At 52.7% G+C, this 12,647-nt stretch overlaps 1 pseudogene; it reads left to right on the top strand.

Moving 5' to 3' along the window:
* Positions 1–2,225: 2,225 nt before the first annotated feature.
* LOC125759962 (uncharacterized) lies at positions 2,226–4,010 on the top strand (annotated as a pseudogene).
* Positions 4,011–12,647: the final 8,637 nt, after the last annotated feature.

Below are 12,647 nucleotides of genomic sequence, written 5' to 3'. Positions count from 1 at the left end.
AACGCTCATAATCAACACTGGTACCCGGTGTGCACTTCTTCAAAGCGTCGTGAATTAAGGAGAGAAACGGCACGGTGTGCGCTTTCTAGTAATGGGTAGCCGACGCCTGTGCTCATGCATACATAACACACACTGCTCTTCAGCAACACGGGAGGTAGAGGATCGTAGCCTGAGCCGCAAACGCGTGCGTCCCGCTGGCCTCTGTCTCGCAGGCGCTGCTCTCGCTCCACCAAGGCACGACATTCGCCCGTCGAAATTGCGTCCTTTCTGCAACGCATATTGCAGCAGTTTTGTTAGTCGGTGCTCTCGCAATTGAAGCAGTCGGCGGCAGAGAAATCCCGTTGGTGCACGTGGAAGCTGCACTACTCCGATGGGCGGACGCACGCTAACGCGAAGTCAAAGGCAAAGAACGCAACTTAACGTAACTGCGTCAAGGGTGCCTCGGCGACGCCAGCGCGGCCAGTCTACCTCTCTGGTATCCAGACGCTTTAACCATGACCTCCGATGTCGCGTGCAATCTCGGAGTAAGCGCTAGTGTCGGTCGTGAAGCATTACTTCTTTTCACATCTCACAGACGGCGGCACCGCCCCGCTCCGCCTAAAGTCTTTAGCTCCGCCCACCGCGAAAGAGAATGTGTGAAAGATATAAGGCGCGTTCGCGCCGTGCATAGCGTCTCCCGAGTTAGCTTAATCGGTAGGGCCTCGGGCGCTTGCCGTCGCAGCCGCAACGTCGTGGGTTCGATTCCCAGCGGCGTATCCTTTACTTGGTTTTTTTCTCACCTCGTTGGCGTCCATTTTATCAGCGTCATATCCGTGACGGATGTACTTGGTGGACCCCGGCATAAAACACTTTCGTGTTCAAAAAGTTCCGTCAACGGGCATCGAAACAACGACCGCTCGGTCCGCCACAACAGATGCCGGGCGCCCTATCCACTGCGCCACAGTCGCAGACTCTGGAGGCTTTACAAACGCGCCTTTTATATCTACCACTCTCCCGGTCGGCGGGGTGGTGTTGCCCTCTAAGAGCGGCAAAGTATAATAATTCGTCATTATTGGGGCTTTCGCGATTAGTACCTGCAACGCGTTACACGTTCGTCCCATTCGGCGCGTTTTCAATAGAAGTGCAATTTTGTCAATGCCTTAACACACCGCGAGGTGGAGACCTTAACGCAAGCGTCGTAAAAGCGTCGGCCTCGCTCATAGCATCACGCTAATCGAACCAAAAATCACAGCATATCCACGGAGTGAATGATGATGAGTGGGCGATGCTGCGGAGGTTCCTCGGTAAACCGTGAATCTTCCGTGAATTCTGCCCAGTACATCATCACCGACGTGAGATCGGGCGCGTTTATACTAAAGGTTCGATGAATTATGACGACTTGCAGCTAACTTAATTTTACATGTACGCTGTGAATTTTAATTGTTTAGAAAACCATTGCTTTAGAAAACATCTGGCGTCTTTCGTTAAGCAGCTGGCGTCTTTTCGTTTTGCTTTAGAAACATCTGGCGTTCTTTCGTTTTGCTTTTACAAAACATCTGGCGTCTTTCGTTGGTTTATTTCATCAATCAATGGCGTTTTGAACAAAATTTTTATTGTTTAATCACGCACAGGAGAAATCTCACCAGGCACTACCTTGGAGGTAAACAATAGCTGCTAATGGGAATGAGAGACAGAAGAATTCGGCTTTTAGTTAACGCGCACGCTGCTAATTTTTTATTGTTCAACAACGCACAGGAAAATTCTCCCACCGGCACCACCTTGGAGGTCAAAGCGTAAGACTGGTTACGCACTACGACTACAACGACTACGAGTACGAGGGACGAACGGGTGCCGCCTTAAGGAGCTTCGCCCCTAAAATAGCTCTGCGACGCGCGCCTGGGTCACCTGCCTGGAACACCGCGTTCCCCACCTACGCGCTCGCCGGAAGAAAAATTGCGGCCGGGCTACCGCAGGGAGGGCGCTGCAAGCGCGCGATGATGTAGGACGTGCTGCGCTTCGGCTCCGCTGATTTTCGGCTGGAACCACGGGCAATTTCACGGTACCCCGTCAATACCAGCATCAATCGTTTCGGCGACTCGCAGGCAACACGTGGATACCAGTGTCATCCAGGTGGGCCAGTTTTTAACAACTTTACGGCCGATCAACACCCGACCACGTAGGCGACGCCGTTAAGCCAAACGGCGACGCCGACGCCGGGTGGCGTGGGGCCGGCTTTCCGAGGCAACATGGACGCTACGCTCACCCAGCGTGGATACGACCCACATGCCATGACGTGGGAGACGATTACGACTTCCGAAACGCCAAATTCTGCTTCTTCACCAAGGTTTCGGAGCCAAGCTCTCAATGACGCGGTTGAACGCCGCTTGCAAGCCAACGCCAAGAAGACGACGTCCGCCGCTGCCCCGGCATCCGGTACGCCAGCTGACGAGACGCAGCCTCTCGCTTCGCGCGCTGTGGGACGCAAGGGCAAGGTTCTCACTAAATGGAAGCCTCGCCCGTTTCCAAAACCGAATCCTGGCGACTATGTAATTGTCGTAAAGCCACGAGAGTGCATCTCATTGCATGATGCTTTCTCAGAGAACTGGTACGGGACCGCGTTTAAGGCATACCTCGGGCCCGAGCGAGCTGAGACGTTGACAGTTATTCCATCGAGAGAGCAAAATTTGATCGTTATTCACACCCCGGACTCTGACACGGCGGACAAAATCATCGGGGACTTCGCGGTAAACATCGAGCACAGGCAGGTTCTGCTCAACGGGTACCTGCGACAAGATGGTAGCAATGTCTGCCATGGAGTCATCGTAGTCCGCAACACAGACACGACGGAGACGCTCCGAGAGAGCTAACGCTGGAGGTCTGGCACCATCGTCGAGGTGCGTAAATTTTGAACGTCGAACAAGGCGCGTGTGACCTTCGCTGGAAAGGAGAAGCCACGCTTTGCTCACTACGACACAATGCTGATCCCCGTCAAACCCTACTACCGGACCATCCCGGCCTGCGGAAAGTGCGGTGCCGTCGGCCATCGGATGGACACTTGTCCCAACCCAAGACCGGATACATGTGGCCTGTGTGGACAGCAGGTTCCGCTTGTGGAGGAGGGGATGCGGGCCCCTCATGAATGTGTACCCGCTTGTTCTGTGTGTGGTGGAGCACACGCCACAAACTCTCGTGCGTGTACGGCCAAGTACCGTAATTCCAAGGTGGCCGCACACCAGGGCGGAAAGTCCAAAAGGGCGTCCAAGAAACGACGCAAACATCAGACTCCCAGTGAGCCACCGCACCGGGAGGTCGCCAAGACAGACAAGCCTGCTTCTCATACTGGAGGAATCGGGAAGCAGCCGTCGACCCCACCGCATGGCGGAACCGGGAAGCAGCCGATGGCGCAACCGTGCGGCGAGGCCGGGTCATGGGCCAACGCCGTCAAAAATGGAAACAAGGTGGGTGGTACGGGTAGAGCTGCCTCCTCATCCCCCCCTATCATCCCATCTTCATCACCTAACGCTGACCAAAATATTATTGCCAAGCTCCAGGCACAAATCGAAGCGTTACAGAAAAGACTAGCGGCAGTCGAGGCCAAACAGACCCAACTAGTCTCCTCTCCCCCTCCCCCCGCAGTAGAGGTAATGGAGAGTGAGACCGGGGCGGCGCCAACGGACGCGGTAGCCGCACTCGAGGCTCGTGTTAACACCCTTGAGGTCCGTATGGACAGCCGTATAACTGTCCTCGAAACTCAAATCTCAGCGGCCGTAAATGCCGCCATTGCTAAAATGACAGAGACCATCCTAACCCTGATAGCCCAACAAGTTGCTCGCTTCACCAAACGAGCCGGCCCAATTAAGGACGTGTCTGGCCGGTACCTTAAGACGCCTCGACGACAAATCGAATTTGAGGATGACGACAGCTGCTCCATCTCCGGATTTGAGGACACCCCCCTCCCCGCGAGTGCTGGCTCGGGAGCGCCGCCACCACAATCGATCGTTAACACCACTGACCATGGCGGGCACCCTTAGAAGTCGGAAACCCCCGCGATCCAATACGGTCACCGCCATCCAAATCACCCAGTCGAATTGTCGGGGCTTTAAGGCTCACACCAAGCGGGCCAACCTCCGGCTTTTCCTCGCAGCATTTCAAAACCTTCCTGCTGTGGTAGCCCTCCAGGAGCCAGGGAGTGCTGCCACACTCACATATTATACTACGTTTCAGCAGGACCCTTTATCCTGCATCTGCGTTCACAAAAGTTATACGGCCAACGTAGTTGATCTTGACCTTAAGCCAGATTTCTCGTACGTGATGGTGACACTCCTTCCGCTGCGTAAACAGGACCCGCCACTGCACATGCTAAACATTTATTGTTCACCAAGACTAACCAACATCACATTCGCAGACCTTTTTAGCCGCGCCTTAAAGGCTGCAGGCAGGGATCCTCTGGTGATCGTGGGTGATTTTAATGCCCCCAGCACACTTTGGGGGTATGCGCGTGAGGAGAGACGTGGACGTAAGCTGGCGGAACTTATGTCCACGCTGGGCCTAACTCTTCACACCGACCCTGCCTACCCAACTCGCGTGGCTAACTCCGTGACCCGGGACACCTGTCCGGACCTTACCCTAACAAATCACATCCAGTATGCGGATTGGGTCAACACCGAGGAGACCCTCGGCAGCGACCACTGCATACTCAACACCACCATTCGCACTCATCCTTTGGCAAGACCCTACGGAGAGGCAAAATTACCCGATTACCCGAAGTTTCGGCAAATATACGCCAATTCGACACCCATTGAGGAGCAAGGATACCATGCTTGGTCCCAGCAACTGGTTTCCACTCTTCGCTCCACAGAAACACAAATTAAACTCTCGGAGGCGACTCCGGCGGTGGATAACCACCTCCTTCACCTCTGGGCGGCCCGGCGCAGCCTCGTCCGCCGATGGCGCCGGCAAAAACACAATCGGCAGCTCAAAATTCGCATCGCTGAGCTCACCCAGCCAGCAGCAGAGTACGCGGCCCAGCTCGCTGACTCTAACTGGGTGGACCGTTGCAACACGGCCGCTCGACAAATGTCCAGCCGGAGTACGTGGCGCCTCTTCCGCGCCTTAATTGATCCGACGCAAACTCGAACAGAGACACAAAAACATCTGCAACGAGCGTTTCACAGCTTCGACGGAGACACGGCAAAATTGGCATGTACACTCCGAGACCAATATCGATGCACACAGCAAGACTAGCGAGGGCCGGCGTACTCGCATGCAGGTACCGAGAACGCGGAGCTGGATCAACTGGTCCAGTTACACGACCTGAAGGCGGCCCTAGCAAAAATGAGGCGAGGTACGGCACCGCGACGGGATAAAATTGCCGTGAAATTACTTGCCAATCTTCCTGACTCGGCCTACACCATGCTCCTTGCCTACATCAACTCCATTTGGATCGGGGAAACAACCCTACCAATTGAGTGGAAGACCGCCCTGGTCACCTTCATACCCAAAGCGGGCAAAGCCATTAACACGGACAACCTCCGCCCCATCTCCCTTACTTCTTGTGTGGGAAAATTAATGGAGACGATGGTGCGCGACAGGTTGTCCGCGTTCCTGGAGACCAAAAATGCATTTGCAGACATCATGTTCGGGTTCCGCCCACACCGGTCCGCGCAGGATGTCTTGCTTCAACTCGATCATGAGATCCTCGATCCACTCGAGTATCCCCTGAATGACAAAGTTGTGCTCGCTTTGGATCTGAAGGGGGCCTTTGATAACGTGACCCACGAAATTATTCTAACGCATCTCTCACAGGTGGATTGCGGCCACAACACCTTCAACTATAATAAACAATTCCTCACTGACCGACAATCATACATTCGGATTCAGGACACTGAGCACGGCCCTTACCGATTAGGCACGAGAGGGACCCCGCAGGGAGCGGTCCTCTCGCCCTTCCTATTCAATCTGGCAATGATGAGACTCCCCGCTCAGCTGGCGAAAGTCGAAGGCATACAGCATGCGCTCTATGCCGACGACATCACCATATGGGCGTCAAACGTGGAAACATCGTGGATAACTATGCCCGTCGCTGCGGCCTTCAGTGCTCCCCGTCCAAATCGGAATTCGTGCACATACGCCCATCCCGAAAGTGCACCACAAAAATTGACCTCTCCCTTCACAGCGGACCCATACCCGAACGCGACGAGATTAGAGTACTGGGGCTCTTTATACATAAAAATCGCAGAGCAGACACAACATTGGCCAAATTGTGTGAGGTGGGGGACCAGGTGGGCCGGATGGTCCGCCGGGTTTCCAACAAGCGCGGGGGGTTACGATGCAAAGACGCCTTGCGGCTGGCGCATGCATTCGTAACCAGCCGAGTCCTGTACTCGGTTCCATACCTCCACCTACGCAAATTCGACGAGAATGCACTCGAAGTCATTCTCCGCAAAATGTACAAGCGCGCCCTCGACCTTCCTGTCAGCACCTCTAACCAGCGCCTTCTGGACCTGGGAATGGTGAACACCTTCAAGGGGCTTCGAGAGGCGCACTTGACTAAACAATATACTAGACTTTCTAAAACACCGTCGGGTCGCCGCGTCCTTGCCCGACTAAACATCAATCATTCAATACATACGGAAGAGCGCGTACAGATTCCAGAAATTTGGCGATACTCCCTGCATGCGCGCCCTCTTCCGGCTAACATGACCCGAGACGGCCACAGTGGCCGACGCCTCGCGCGGGCGGAAGCCTTCGCCGACACTACGGCCACAAATTCAGAGTATTCTACGTGGACGCCTCCGGCCCACACCACGGGGGTTGGTACACGGCTGCGGTCGTCCACCAAAACACCGCTGTAAACGGACTCACCTTCCGTGCACATAACATTACGCACGCGTAGGAGATTGCCATCACACTAGCCGCCGCAGATCAGGACTCAACGGTCGTCATCACCGACTCAAGGGGTGCCTGTCGCAATATAGAACAGGGATACATTCTGTGCTTTGCCTATAAAATTTTGCAGAACAGCAGCTACCTAGGTGCCCCCGCGCACCGAACGATCATATGGGCTTCGGCTCACACGGGCCTCGATGGTAATGAGACGGCCGACGCCGCTGCCCGCGCACTCACTCTCCGGGCACCATCCTCGCCCCCTACCGATCCGGACCTCGAACCCAATCCCGCCTACACCTTTAAGGAGGTCACACAATTTTATAAATCCGGCCATAATATCTATCCAAAACCCTGTAAAGGCCTCACGAAGGCGGAGGAGCAAATCCTCCTTCGCCTTTATACCAAAACTTTATTGTGCCCGGCAATTATCAAACACTTCGACCCCGCTTGCACGGCGAAGTGCCCGCATTGTGAGGAAAATTCCTGTGACATTTTCCAAATGGTGTGGGCTTACCAAAAAAACCCAGACCTTACCCCACTACCCAACCCTTCGCGGGAGGACTGGGAGGCAGCCCTGCTCGACTACTTTGACCTGACGGCCCAATGGGCCTTGGTCGAGCGGGCCCGGGCCGCGGCCCACCTAGTGCTTGTACGAGGCGGCCCCTTAAGAACCGCTCCCACCCTCCCTGTAAATAACATCTGTAAATATATGTTTTTCAGCAGCAGCTCTCGACAGATAATTTGTCGGCGAAATGACCAAGGCATTCACGATTTCCAACAGCTGTACTATACCTCATGCTTACTGTACTCCTACGATGCAGCTGGCCGCGTGTGTTGCTCCGGTACTTTGCAGTATTTTCTTAGCTAATTTCGACAGACGCTTGTGCGACAGCCTTGATGATGAACGAGTTGCCCGTGTGTTTAGATATGTTGATGATTCTCTAGTTCTTCTAAATATTAAGAACAGTGATTTTCTCTGGGGCGTCATTAATGACATCTTGTCAGTGTTTCAATCATGCTGCACACATTTTCGTTTCACTCACGAAGCACCACAAGAAAATTCCATTACATTTCTAGACTTGACTCTCACTTTTTTAGATGCGAAGTATCTTATGGCGGAGTTCAATCCGGTGGTGGTGGTGGTGGTGTGCGGCGTGACCACCCTTACTGCGCATGCGCATACCCTCTGCCCACCCCCTCTCCACATCCCCTCTCCCTTTCCCCTCTCCACTTTTCCTCTCCCCTCCCCTTTCCACTCTTCCTCTGAAACGCGGGCTAGACATGCCGAAATTCTGTCCTGCGCAACGACGCGATGAACACCAGCGCATGCCCGTCCCTTCCCCCTCTCTCTCCTCTCCTAGGCTGCCCCCCTCTCACACGCCTGCCGACTGCGTTCCCCGCTCGCCCTGTGAGAATTAACGGCCAGGCTAGAGGGAAGACAAGATGCGCGTAGCGTTCCTCTTCGGGTTCCAAAACGCGAGGTCGGTAGCATGCCCAAAGAACGCCACGGAACGCGGTCGTGCAAGTGCTCCGGCTTCGCATCGCCTAATGCTTCCCTTTAGCGGCAAATGGTGTAATATTTTCATCCTCATGGTCATGTGTGCTGGTTGTATAGTCCAAGGACTAAAAAGACGCTTTTGCCCTATGATTGTTCCCACTCTAAACTAGTTAAAGGGGCTATTGCCAATTATTGCTTATCTAATGCCGTGGCTAAGAGTTCCATCCATAAAATGCAGGATAGCATTGTTGAGCAGAAAAATAGGCTTTTGGCGGCAGGCTATCCTAACAGTTTCATCACCACTGTAGCTGAATTTTTGTTTAAGCGCTTAAAGTTGAAACACAGGAGTGAGTGTGATGTTCAAGACAAAAAGCAAAATAACCTTTGTGGTTATGCCATACGTCCATGGTATTTCGCACAGATTGAAAAAAGGTTGCTGCCAGAAACGATATCAGGTTGGTCTGTTTCGCACCTAGCAAATTTGCAGCTCTTTGTAGGAGAGCTGCGCAGCTCGGCACGCAAAGCAGAACATGCGACATCAAACATGTAAAAAAAATACTGCGCATGTGTCACATGTGTGGTTTATAGCGTTCGTTTGAGTTGCGATAGGCTATACATTGGACAATCTGGTCGATGTATAAAGGTTCGTTTGCGTGAGCATGCTAATCTTCTACCCACTGGCACGGGTGGAAACCTTCCTATACATTGTAGGCTTTGCGGGTGCACACGACGATTTGAAAATGTTTCCATTTTAGGTAAGGCTAAGACGCAACTTCAAAAGGAAATCATTGAGGCGTATAATATTTGGAAGCTTGGTACAGATAAATGTATAAGCGCAGCTTCTGTGTTTTTGACGAAGAAAGAGTGCGATTTCCTGAACAGAACTGATTTGCGTAGGTAAGATTGGGGATGCGATTCAGTGAGGTGCTTTTGCGCATGCGCTGTACGGATTTAGGAGAAGGCGTTTTTTTCGAAATAAACGTCAGTTGTTAGAGCCAACCCCTGTGTTCACTGTGTCTCTGCGCCTGCCTCTCAGTTTTCTTCCTTTTTCGACGTTTTAGTGGCTTTTGTCGAATTTAAGCATGTACCAACTTGCCCAACAAGCAACACTTTTCACCTCATACTTGACTACACATAGACCCCCTCATTACCGCGATCGCCATCAGATCCGATAACAAGTCATGACTGGTGCTCACTGATAACGATTATGATGACCTTGTTCAAGAACTGTCAAGAACCTCTTCCACACATGCACACGGGTTCGTGAAACGTGCTTCCGTTCTCCATCACAAGGGAAAAGTATTAGCACTTCAGCTTACCGCTTCTGGTGTTGGTAGTACCCACGTTGCCGTTGGCAGCGTTATCCAGGTGTAAACAACTGGTTATATAATACATATGCGGCTCTTCAACATATATCTGTGCATATAAAGTTTATACAAATCTTTAGCGTCATTTTGTAACGTTTCGTTCAGTAAAAAAATTACGCCACAGTGACCTTCCCACCGCATGCTTCGCATAACATCGACTCCCACGGTACGTGGGATCGGCCGAATTTTTTTTGTTCTTTGCGCGTTTCTTGTAACCACTCCTGCAATGTCTCAAACATTAGACAGCAGTATATGTAAACAAAAATTAATAATAAATAAATCGACGTCGAAGTAAACTTTCCGAGTGCCATTGTGTAGCCGTCCAAGTAGAACACTGCTTTTACTGCAAGCGTGATGATAGCGTTTGCCATGGCATGCTTTCCGCGCGTCCGTTTTTCCGGCTACAGCGACTGACATAACGTGCCGTCCACTAATAAGCTGCAGATGCGGCTGTAATAATATGCCTACAGCTGTGACAAGTCTCTGTGGCGGCACAATGAAATCTACAGGGGCAGAGCTTCTGCACGTATGTTTCTATCGCAAGTGGTCAGTTTACAGGCTATTTCGCGTTTAGCCTTGCTAGAGCATCCAACACGTGCTTTTCCAATGTACCTTTTCCTAGTAACGCCTTCGGCTTATACAGATATTTGTGAAATAGGGTTATCAGAAATTGCCCATCTATACCTCTTAAGAAAACTCTTCATATTTTATGAAGGAAATAATACAGGAAGAAATACCTCGAATCTTTGCTCAGTTATCCTGCAAAGCAAACAAGTTCATCTCTTATTATAGCCCCAGCCTAGCAGCAGTTCAAGTCAGCGTGCAAAGGTGCACTTTAAAGTAACGCTTTCACTTATTCCAGAGCGATAGAATATTCTGTATTCCAAAGGTACGTAGGAAGCTGGTTTATTGAAGCCAGGGGTTTCATCGCTAAAAGTAAAAGGATGGCCAAGCGGTAATTGCTCAACTGGAAAACCTACGTCAACGCAACAAGCATCTTCCTACATTTTGTTGCACACACAGTCGCTATTGACTTTGTTCATCTTTCGTAGGCGCAATAACTTCCACGAGACACTCACAATATTTTGGCAGGGAACGCGATGGCGTCACGGGCAGCAGCAATCTTCCCTAGGGCCTATCAGGAGGGTGCGTCTCGAGTTCCGAATTCGAAGCTAGCGAAACACACTGCACATCTGTAGTGAACATGAAGTCTGTTCTTATAGCGAAGCTCTCTTGGCGAATCCTGTGCCAGTGTAGTTCGCTACAACAGGTCACGTGGCCAGGGATACAAGTGTCATAACCGCTAGGCTACGCACACATACTTGCAATACATGAATTTATGGTAAGCGTGTGAATGTGTTGTACCCACGATCATGAGGCCAGGCGGAAGGCTGGAGCCTCGTGAGAGGGTGAAAGGGAAGGAGGACACGTAATCCACCAAGGAGAGAAGGTTTGACCTAAAGGGGTGTGAGATGAGAACAACGAATTGCGTTAGCGGGAAGACGGTCAACCGCAGAGTATGCAGATAGACCCCTTGTCCGCGTTGCATGGTGGCGGAGTGAGCACACACGTCTTCCTCTGTGGGCACGAAGCACATAGTGCTACTTCATGTGAGAACTGTAAGCCGTTTTGCTTACCAAGGAAATTAGATAGTGCCCTGGTCATTACCCAATTCTTGCTTTGTTTTTATAGATGCGAAGCATCTTATGGCGGAGTTCAAACCGGTGGTGGTGGTGGCGCGCAGTGTGACCACCCTTAGTGCGCATGCGCAAGCCCTCTCCACGCACCTCCTCTCCTCTCCCCCTCTTTTTCTCCACTCCCCCTCTCGCGCGCTTCTGTCCTGCGATGAGTAGGCAGCAGCCACGCCTGCGGCGTCTTGACTCGTCACGAGCGGCCGATGGCCACCTCTGCTTCTGTGGCTCTAGACGCGGGGCACTCGTGCTCTCCTTCCCTCGCTGAAGAATCCCACGATGACACCAATGGCACGGACTGCAGAGAGGCTCAAGCTAACCATCTCCACGCTGCTGCGCATCCACACATGGTTCCCTTTAACGGGAGATGGTGTATATTTTATATTTGATTTGGTTGCGTGGGCGACGCCTTAGAGTAGATTTAGGGGCGAAGCTCCTTACGCCGTGGGTCTGTCCATCCTCCGTTTGTTTTTAGCGTTGTAGTAGCCACCTCTAGCTCGTGAGAAGCGCGCGTTCTGGTATGCAGTAGAAGAAGAAGACGGCGTTCACGAGTGGGACTCTCGAACGTGTTCGCCTGTGTGGCATTTTTTCTTCTTTACTGCGCGCGTTCTGGTATGCAGTAGAAGGAGAAGACGACGTTGACGACTGACACTCTCGTGCGTATTCGCCTTTGTGGCGTTCTTTCTTCTTTACTACGCCTCGTGTTTTCAACGACACCTGAAGACAACATTTCAGAAGTAACGCGCCATGAGGCTCCCTCTTGGCGCGCTTTCTCTTTAGCTCGGAGTCGCCAGATGGAAGACAAGGCACGGAAGGTACGGAGGGCACGGAAGGCGGCGGCAGTGCGCGCTCGCAGACAGAATCCTGAGGTGAAAGCCCGCGAGGCTAAAACTGCACGTCGACGCCGCGAAGCAGATTCCGCCGTTCGAGCCCGCGAAGTCGAAGCTGCTCGACAAGCTGCACGGCTGCGGCGAGAAGACCCCGCCGTTCGAGCCCGCGAGGCCGAAGGTGCTCGACAAGCTGCACGGCTGCGGTGAGAAGACCCCACGTTCGAGCCCGCGAGGCCGAAGCTGCTCGACAAGCTGCACGGCTGCGGCGAGAAGACCCCGCCGTTCGAGCGCGCGAGGCCGAAGGTGCTCGACAAGCTGCACGGCTGTGGCGAGAAGACCCCGCCGTTCGAGCCCGCGAGGTCGAAGCTGCTCAACAAGCACGGCTGCGGCGAGA

Source organism: Rhipicephalus sanguineus, chromosome 9, assembly GCF_013339695.2.
Source record: "Rhipicephalus sanguineus isolate Rsan-2018 chromosome 9, BIME_Rsan_1.4, whole genome shotgun sequence".
Classification (NCBI taxonomy): Eukaryota; Metazoa; Arthropoda; class Arachnida; order Ixodida; family Ixodidae; genus Rhipicephalus; species Rhipicephalus sanguineus.
The sequence above is the reverse complement of the archived record's forward strand: the minus strand, read 5'-3'. Positions and strand labels throughout refer to the sequence as shown.